General features: G+C 36.4%; 1 long non-coding RNA gene across 2 annotated transcripts in view; it reads left to right on the top strand.

Annotated features, from left to right (window-relative positions):
- The window catches only part of LOC118765319, a 14,004-nt gene extending 4,499 nt beyond the window's left edge, over positions 1–9,505 (top strand). Inside the window, exons 1-2 of one of the 2 annotated variants that reach the window (XR_005001156.1) lie at positions 7,498–7,712; positions 8,775–9,505. This is a non-coding gene — a long non-coding RNA (uncharacterized LOC118765319). Of the gene's footprint in view, positions 1–7,497; positions 7,713–8,774 lie in introns of those variants that run through there. The other variant, XR_005001155.1, reaches the window with a different exon arrangement.
- The last annotated feature ends 466 nt before the right edge of the window (positions 9,506–9,971 follow it).

The following is a 9,971-nucleotide window of genomic DNA, read 5'->3' as shown; positions in this document are numbered from 1 at the left end:
TGATTGCTTAACTTCTTAATGTCTAAACATCACCAGCAAAGAAAAGGGAAATGGGTTGCGATTGATCCATTTCATTGAAAAGCTAGAGAAAAAGTGCTAGGAATATGTTCTCTTGTCATCATCATCATTACAATAGCAATCATTATTGTTAATGTATCAGTTTAATGTCCTTTTTTTTTACCTACCCCACAGATTACCTGGAGATAGGAAAACAGTTTACATACATGATTTGCCATGTATAAAGCATCCAGTCCGCACTGTAAAGTGGTTGGTGCTTGGAAAGGCATCCAGCTGCACAAACCATGCCAACACTGACTTCGCCTGTGCTCATGCCATGTAAAACCCACTCGATCCACTCTGCAGAGTGGTTGGTGTTAGGAAGGGCACCCAGCTGTAAAAACTGTGCCAAAACAGACACAGAAGTATGGTACAGTCTTCTACCTGGCCAGCTCCTGTCAAACCGTCCAACCCATTCCAGCATGGAAGGAGGACACTAAATGGTGATGATGATATAAATGTATGTATGCATACATACATACACACATGCATATGTATATGTAATTGGATTATTTCCAAAACTAGATTAATTCCTCATACCTAAAGGTTATATGTGACATATATTAGTGTAGTGTACTCATCAATGAAAGTTTAGCTTGTAACATCAAATCTCTGATAATTTCCTGAAGAAGGTGTCATAACCCCGAAATATCGAAATACAAGATAAACATATGAATCATTGACTTATATCTTATAACTCACATTGTTTTGGCTTTCAAAAGAATGAAGCACACACACACACACACACACACACACACACATGCATACATACAAGGTGGTATTAAAAAGTTCCCTGATTAGTTTTGTTTGATTTATTTTCAAATGCTAATCCTCAAGGGTAGATGGACATCCTCTACCTTCTTGATCTTCAAGGCTCTCATCCCCACTACAGAATTTCTCAAACCACTGTCATACCATCCAATCACTAGTGAACCCTTCATCCCATGCTCTGTTGATGTTTGTGACTGTTTGGGAAGCATTATATCCAAGCTTGAATTCATGCAAAAAATGTAGACACATATCTTCTTTTTTTCATGTTTGAAATTAAAGATTTCTATGCTTCAAAATTATATTCTGAAAGAAATCATTAACAATTTATCAAAGAGTACACATCAATTATTGATTTCATCCAAAACATTACAAAAATAACATCTTAAAGCAAATTTGAAAAAAAATGTTTTTTGAAAAATCAGTCAGTATTTTCCGAACAACCTTATAGCTTACATCTATCATAATTGCTTGTCCCTCTATTTCATCTAACTTGCATCATCCGTTTATTTCTTTTATGCATATTCTGTAACAGCTTTCTTTTTAAGCTCTTGTTATGTATTTAAGGTTACTTTTGGAGTCACAAGTGCTGTACACTATTTTGCTTTGTATACATTACTTTAAATATATAGAGAAAAGAACAAAGATAATATTTAGAACCAATATAGGATTGATTGAAAGACTAAGTAGAATTGTTTGTTGGATATTCTGCTTTGAACTTGTTTTATATTATTTTATACTGAATGAATATCAGTTACGCTTAATTAATTTTGTGGCTCATTTAGTTCATTGGATATAATTTAATAAGCAGATATAGTTTAGATGTTTTTTCGTTTTTTACATTGTTAATACTTTAAAAAACTTTTTTCTCATTTTTTGTTAAGCGAATTTTAAGTTGTAATAGTTGTATTATTAGCACCAAACTGGGATTAAAATTTATAACTTTACTTCAAACAATTTGAGATTTGCTGTTGGTCAAAGGTACCTCGTTGTCTAGCAAAAGGTTGATAGTTCATAATTTGTCATCTGCACAACCCTGAACACTTGATGAATACACTTGACTCACAACGAGCCAATAAGAAAATGTCTTTGTGATCACATGACTGGGTTGAAATAGCCTCTTTTTTTCTAATGGCTAAGAGAGCTAACATATCCCTTGTCAAGGCATCCAAGATTGATGGCAGGAGAGAAAGATGTGAAGTTATTCTTCTCTGACCAGAGACCTAGTCTGAATGCATACAACAGAATGGATAAAGTGAACTCTACAAAAGACACGAAAGGGCCAAATGATGGTGTGATTAAACAGGGCAAGACTTTGAGTTTATTTTTTGTTTAGGGCTTTTATAAAACTGTGTTTCCCAAACCTGTTGTGCAAACATTCAAACATTATTACTATCTTTCCATATCCTGCTGCTTTTCACATAGAATTTTGCTCCTGTGAAGTCGTCTGGGTGTATAAGTCAACCTACTTTTGATTTGCTGTAAATTTTTAGTCTGAAAAATCCAACTAATATTCCAAAAAATATAGTATTTTATTTTATCTATCTTCATTTCATATAATGTGGCAGACAGCTCCCTTCTATCCTATCTGCTTTCTACATGGAATTTTGCTCCTCCAAAGTGATCTAGTTATACAAGTCAACCTACCATTTATTTGGCCGTAAATTTTGGTCTGATAATTCAACTGATATCCCTGAAAATATGGTGTTTTATTTTGTTTTATTTTAATGTTGATTTCATACGATGTGATAGCTCCCTTCTATTTTATCTCCTGTTGTATCCCCTACTCACCACCACCACCACCACCGCTGTCCCTCAAAATCTCTTTCATTACACAATACTATTTTCAGACCGTCCAATCACAAGCTGTTGCTATACAAAAAAATTTAAATAATGGTCAATGTTAAATGACCCCTATTGTCAGATAAATTTGTTTTTGTTTTTTTTTCCTGCATAGCCACAGGCATGGCTGTGTTGTAAAAGGCTTGCTTCCCAGTCACATGGCTCTGGGTTCAATCCCACTTTATGGCACCTAGGGCACATGAGTAAGTTTGTTTTAGCCATCATGACTAAGATCGGGGGAATAAAAGGCAAAGTTGACCTCAGTGGGTTTTGAACTCCAGAAAGGAAAGAACCTGAGGGAACACCTTGTAGCAATTTGTCCCAACACTTTGACAAACCTGCCAAACTATCACCCTGATGATGGTAGTAGTAGTAGTAATGATAATATCAATAATAATAATAATAATGATAATAATAAATGCCCTGATGCAGTATCAAGCAGTGGCTCTCATGGCTTCTGATCTTAACTGACTGGAAGTGTTATGTACATTGTTTTGCTTTGGTATAAAAGATGGGCTACAGCAAATATTCTGCTCAATACCACAGATTTGTTTGTCAGTTGTTTGACCTTAACCAGTTGAGCATGTCCCTTAGTGGCTGACGATATGTGCATCTCTGATCACGAGCAGAAGTAGTGGGGGAGCATCATAGCCATGTGTTGAAAGGAATTCTTAGAGGTTTGGATAATTCACCTTTGGAAACATGGGTAGTTCATTCAACATCCTTAAACAATCCTTATTCGGGGACCTTTTGAGCAGGATGGGCTACTTGACCAGAAGAAAATTCTAACTGGACCCCCACCTGCAAAGTCATGCGCTGTTTATCTTGACATTAGATCACCATGTCGCGCACATATGGTTGTGATGCATGTGCCTGGTGTACCCTCATCAGATGGGTAGTCATGATGGGTATACTGATCTTTGTTTATCTTACTCCAGTATCACTTTGATGGCATTCACTGCTCTCTCACTCAATAATAATAATAATATTAATAACTTGCAACTTTTGGCACAAGGCCAGCAATTTTAGTGTGAAACGGTTAATTGATTACATTTGACCCCCAAGTACTCAAATGGTACTATCGATCTTGAAAGGATGAAAAAAGCAATGTTGAGCTCTGAATGTAAAAGTGTGAGAAGAAATGCTGCTAAGCATTTGGTCTGGCGTACTGACAATTCTGCCAACTCATCACCTTAACTACTATAATAATAATAATAATAATAATAATAGTAATGATGATGATGATGATATAGGTTTTATTTATCAAATTATGTCTTTGATGGCTTAATTTATAGTTTTAATAAATAACTGATGTTATTGATCTACGTCCGATCAATTTGTTTAATGTTTCATATATCTTTGATGTATCTATATTGATCAAAGACTATTACATAACGCACTCTTTGTAGTACTTAGTGACTGATAGGTCTGTTATCTGCCTGCCTGCCTCTCTCTCTTTGTCTCTCTCTCTCTCTCTCTCTCTCTCTCTCCTTACCTCTGAATATAAAGAAAAACAAAAAGAAACTATTAACTTGGTACTACAAGGTGATGAGACACTTGTAAATTACTTCAAGCTCCCACCATTACCCAAACAGTACTTCCTGCTTATTATTGTTAAGTACATCTCCTATTGGTACCTGCTTTTGTCTAGAGGGTATAAATTGGTAAGCTGATATGAACCTGTCATTTAACCCACTTTTTCATTCACTAGGTCAGTTCATTTCCTTACCCCAGTATTATAGTAGGTAGGAGCACTCTGTCGGTTATGACAGCGAGGGTCCCAGCTGATCTATGTATGTTATAGGGTCCAGTGCACTGGTTTGTCAAGAAATTGGTGTTGGTAGTGGGGACTATATTGCTGTTAAAGTGGCCCTGGTTATGGGTTCAGACTTAGCCAATGCAGCTAGTCTGTGTAAATTGTATCATTCAGCAAGGGACATAACTTTGCTTGCCCCAGTTTGCCTGGCTGACAAAAATATAATGAAATGAAATGACAACATATTCTGCTCATTACATTGTTACCGTTGAGTGGTCCTTGGGGAAAAGGGCACAACCGTCCAACCATAAAAATATTTGTTCCATCCAATTTACCATACAACTATATAAAAACCTTAGTGAAGTGGATGTAAAAAAAAAAAAACTCCCAAAATACATGTGTGTGTATATATCTGTATATATATATATATATATATTATATATATATATATGTATACATATAAAATCACAAAATCAGGAAGTATGAGAGATTCTGAATATAATTTACTACTTGGGTATCTTAGATATTGGGTTGCATGAACAAGTTAAATCACATCATAGTAGAATTACTATTAACTAATAGCCTTGTAAGAGTGCTTTCTGTGAGTTCTACTTGATTCTCTGAACCTAATTTTATACTTTGTGTGTGTGTGTGTGTGTTATGAGGAGGAGGTTTCTGCTATGTCAAGCAGAACTAAAAGATGTTTAGATTAAAATAATCATGATAAAAAACCTACATACATTCAGTACCTGATTCAGAGGATAATCTTACTAATGAGGAAAAAATATTATGTATATGTTTTTCTGTATATGTGTATGTATGCATATGTGCATTAATATATATATATATATATATATATATATATATATATATATATATAGGGGGAGAGTTCACGAAAAAAACAAGACGAAGACAGGTGGTGTACAAAACAAATATATATATATATAGATAGATATGCATATATGTATGTATATGTGTGTGTGTTTTCCAGAACTATGAGTAAGGTGTAGGCTTAACAAGGTGAAGCTGGTGCAATTATTAAAAATGGTCCAGTTTGAACTCTTGAAAGCCTGTGGTTGAGGTGGAGGAGAAGGAACGGTGAGTGGATGATCTTCAGGAAGTCCTGCGGAGTGACACAGTTTCTTGAAGGAGATGAAGTGTGTGGTAGGATGGGTTAAAAGATTTGATAACATGTTAATTTGGTATAAAATGCTCCAAAGTGTGGTAAAGAGAAAGAAGTCAAGAGGATGATTTTGCCAAGGGTACTTTTGAATGTGGCTGGTTTATACAGGATTGTGGTTAGCAGATTCTGAGGAATGGAGGTCATAGCCATAAGTCTAAAAGATTGATTGGCAGGGAAATAGGTTATACATACATAAATATATATACATATATATATAGCAAAAATTTAGATTCAGATGAATATGGTACTTAAGTTAAAGGCACCAGAATTTGGTATGGTATTATCCATATATATATATTTTCATATATGTTTATTTATACATAAATATATTTACCTCTTTCTCCCACCCTACCCACACTGAACTGTCCATCCCCTACTCCCAGTTCCTCCATCTATGCCATATCTGCAGTGATGACCATGTCTTTGAGACCCAGTCTCAACACATGGCTTGCCACTTCAATCTCCTTATGTGGATATCTCCTCACCCACCATTATCCAAACTGCCCTTGCCACCCAACCTGGTTCCTTTTCCTGCTCTTGCATATGCTGTTGCATCTGTCCCTCCCTCTCCAACACCACTATCCTCACTGGTACCCCCCACATACCCTATTACATCACCAACACTTTTACCTGCACCTCTAGCAATCTCACTGCATCTCCTTCTCTCTCTCTCTCTCTCTCTCCCCGTCTTCTCTTATACATTGGTCAAACGGGATGCTGCTTAGCCAACTGGTTCACTGAGCACCTCTGAGACATCAGACTTGGCAATGACACCTCAGCCTCACATCACTTCTCAACATCTCTCTGTGTTCGAACTGTTTAACTGTTTTTGCACAGAGGCCACTACCACCCCTGCCTCTGCCGTAAACAAGAATTAATCTTTTCCCTTCATTTCTTTGCTCCTTATGGCCTTAATTCACCATCTCTCTTCAGCTAAAACCAACCCCACACATATTTCCACACACCTCCCACCTTTAACCTACCTTCCACCCCCATATCTGTACATCATCCAACTCAGTACTCTCACCACACCACCATTGTGCAAACACCCATACACACTGTTCAACTCAGTATTCACATCACACACCATTACAAACGCACTCACATGAACATATACTTATGCTCATCTTCCCACTCCACACACACCACTCACACACGTACTACACACAGCCCCACACATGTATAGACATGTCCATATGCACAATCACACACACACACACACACACACACACACACACACACTCAAATGCACCTCACTCTACACAATGTTTGCACTAAGTTACTTATACACATACGCACACACAATCTCATACATACACACAGGCCCACATTATTTTAAGCTCACCCACACATACAGTTACATGCACTCATCCCCATTCACACACATATACACTCACACCCACCATACTTACATCCACACACATGCTTGTGCTCTCTAGTTCAGCTGGGGTCATCATTATTATCTTCCTTCCACTACCTCTTTCTTCTGGTTATTTCATTATGTTGAACTGTGTTAATCCCTATGCATTTTCTTTTCTATCCGTTTTTTCCTCTCTGTTTTTTCTGACAAAGAGTGCAGGCTCAAAACATCAAAGACTTTTCCACTCTTCCTGAGCATCAAACTAATACACCTGCTTGCTGTTCACCTGTCTTCATCATTTGTTTTCTGTAAATTTGAACTATAACCTTACACATGTATATATGTATACATAAATATATATATATATATATATATATATATAACATCATCATTTAATATCTGCTTTTCATGGTGGCATGGGTTGGTCAATATATATATATATGTATAGAGAGAGAGAGATGAGATAGATGTACACAGGGATATTCATATATATATATATATATATATATATATCATACATGTATACACACACAGCACACACACACACATGAGAAATATATTTATAGATACTTACATAACCACACACACACACACACACACACATATATATATATATATAAACATATAATTTAGTTGATAATGTCTTAACAACTTTGAAGTTATTAACATGTGTCTTACAATTTTACGTTGATTTATTTCTATGTATGCATGTATGTGTGTTAGTTTGTCTGTGTGTGTGTGTGTGTGTGTGGTGTGTGTGTGCATTTGTGTGTTTGTTACTGAATGTCTATAGATATAAGCAAGTATGCGTATGTACAAAACACTTATTGTGAAATATCTCTTTATGCTGTATTTCTCTAATTAGGTGATTACATGTATGTATATATGTGTATGTATGTATGTATGTCTGCAGGTTTTGTATGTATGTGCATATATATTTACATATGTATACATAAATAGATGTGTGTATTTTTCCCTTGTTAACTATTAACACGGAAAAAATAGATAAATAGTTACCAGGGTAGCAAAAAATCACACAAGTAAAGAGGTTGTAACTCTTTGTAAGTATTTGAATTACACCTGCGTTAAGCTCCATTTATTTATTTATATTATACATGTCATCACCATCACGTGACCGACCAGTCCATCAGATGTGGTTACACATCGCTGGTCACAATGCGTTCGCATTGTTTTTAGCCTTCGAATGACGCCACCCCGCTGGCTAAGCGAGCAGGCCAACAGAAGAAAGAGTGGGAGAAAGAGTACAGCAGGGATCACCAACACCTGCCAGAGCCTCGTAGAGCTTTTTTTTTTTTTTTTAGGTGTTTTCGCTCAATAAACACTCAATGCCCGGTCTGGGAATCGAAACCGCGATCCTACGACCGCGAGTCCGCTACCCTAACCACTAGGCCAGTGCGCCTCCATATACATATGTATACATGTATATATATATGTATATGTATATGCACATGTATTCATGTTTGAATATAATGCTTCATATGTTTCATGGTTTTACTCTTCAGCGTTCAGATCACTCTGTCAGATATGTTTATTTATTCGCATTGTTTCAAATCAATCATGCATCATCTCATAACTTTGAAATTTTGATGATGTGATTGTAGGGGTAGGTAGGTACGAGAGGCTGGGTCTGGATGATTTGAGCCCCCAAAAAAACCCCCCAAAAAAACACAGGTAGAATATGTGGGCCAGATAGGGCCAGTTTGAATATTAAGGGTTAAAGGTCCACGCTGGTTTGTTCTGTATTCTAAATTGTGTAGATGCAAGGGTGTGTAAGAGTGTGTGCGCAGGTGTGCCTGAGTGTGTGTGTATGCATGAGGTTTTCTCTCATTCTTTCATACTTAAGACTATGGACAAATAGGAGGGCAATTTGAATTATCTCAAACAGAAAAGAAATGGAAAAAGACAAAAAAAAAAAAAATAAATAAAGACGTGGAGGAATGAAATTAAGAGGTGTGTACATGTATCTGTGTGTATATACATATGCACACACACATCTATACAGGTGTATATGTATAAACGTTTAGATGTATATGTTTCAATACATGTGCACTCACACATATATATGCAGGCAGGCTTATACATGCAAATGTGTGTGTATATATATATATATATATTTGTATCTATATGTATAAAGCAATATATGCATTTGTGCAGGCAATGGCAAAATAAACTGTTGTTTGGTAAAGAGCAGGTTTGTATCAGATATATCTGTAAATCTTCAAGCAGTGTGTATCTGTGTGTGTGTGTGTGTGTGTGTATGCTTGTAGATGACCGTGTGCATGTGTGCACCTGTGAGTGTTGTGTATATGTGTGTATGAGTTTGACTATAATTATGACTGTGGCTATGACCAACAGCCCAACAAATACTTTAAACAATGTGATTTTAACCAGAACATTTGATAGCATATGGACAAGGAAAATTAAAACAAACTACATACTTTATACACATATTGAATGCAACACACACCCCGATTTGTTAATGTAATGATAACGATATTAATAAAAATGATAATATTAATTTTGTGTTCCTTTTTCTTTTTCGTCTCTTGTTTTTTTTTTTCCTTTTGTTTAAGTCAGTATTTTTTGTTCCTGTCCATAGGGGAAAGAGTAAAAGGTAAAGACCCCTTTCGGTCATGAATGACCATGAGATTGCACCTAGAAAGATCCCTTCCGAGGTGCACGTCCGGGCAAGGTTGTTCATGGAAGACCAGCAGTCATCCATGCATATCAGCCTCTTCTTCACGCCACTGATGCTATCCAATGGAAAGGCAAGGGCCGATACAGTTTGGCACCAGTGATGTCACAACTCATTTCTACAGCTGAGTGAACTGGACCAATATGAAATAAAGTATCTTGCTCAAGAATGCAACACACAGCCCGGTCCAGGAATTGAACTCACTACCTCATGACTGTGAGCCCGACACTCTAACCACTGAGCCATGCACCTTTACTCCTATATAAAATTTGTTTTTTATGGTGGAACT

Source organism: Octopus sinensis, linkage group LG11 (genome assembly GCF_006345805.1).
Source record: "Octopus sinensis linkage group LG11, ASM634580v1, whole genome shotgun sequence".
NCBI lineage: Eukaryota > Metazoa > Mollusca > Cephalopoda > Octopoda > Octopodidae > Octopus > Octopus sinensis.
The sequence above is the reverse complement of the archived record's forward strand: the minus strand, read 5'-3'. Positions and strand labels throughout refer to the sequence as shown.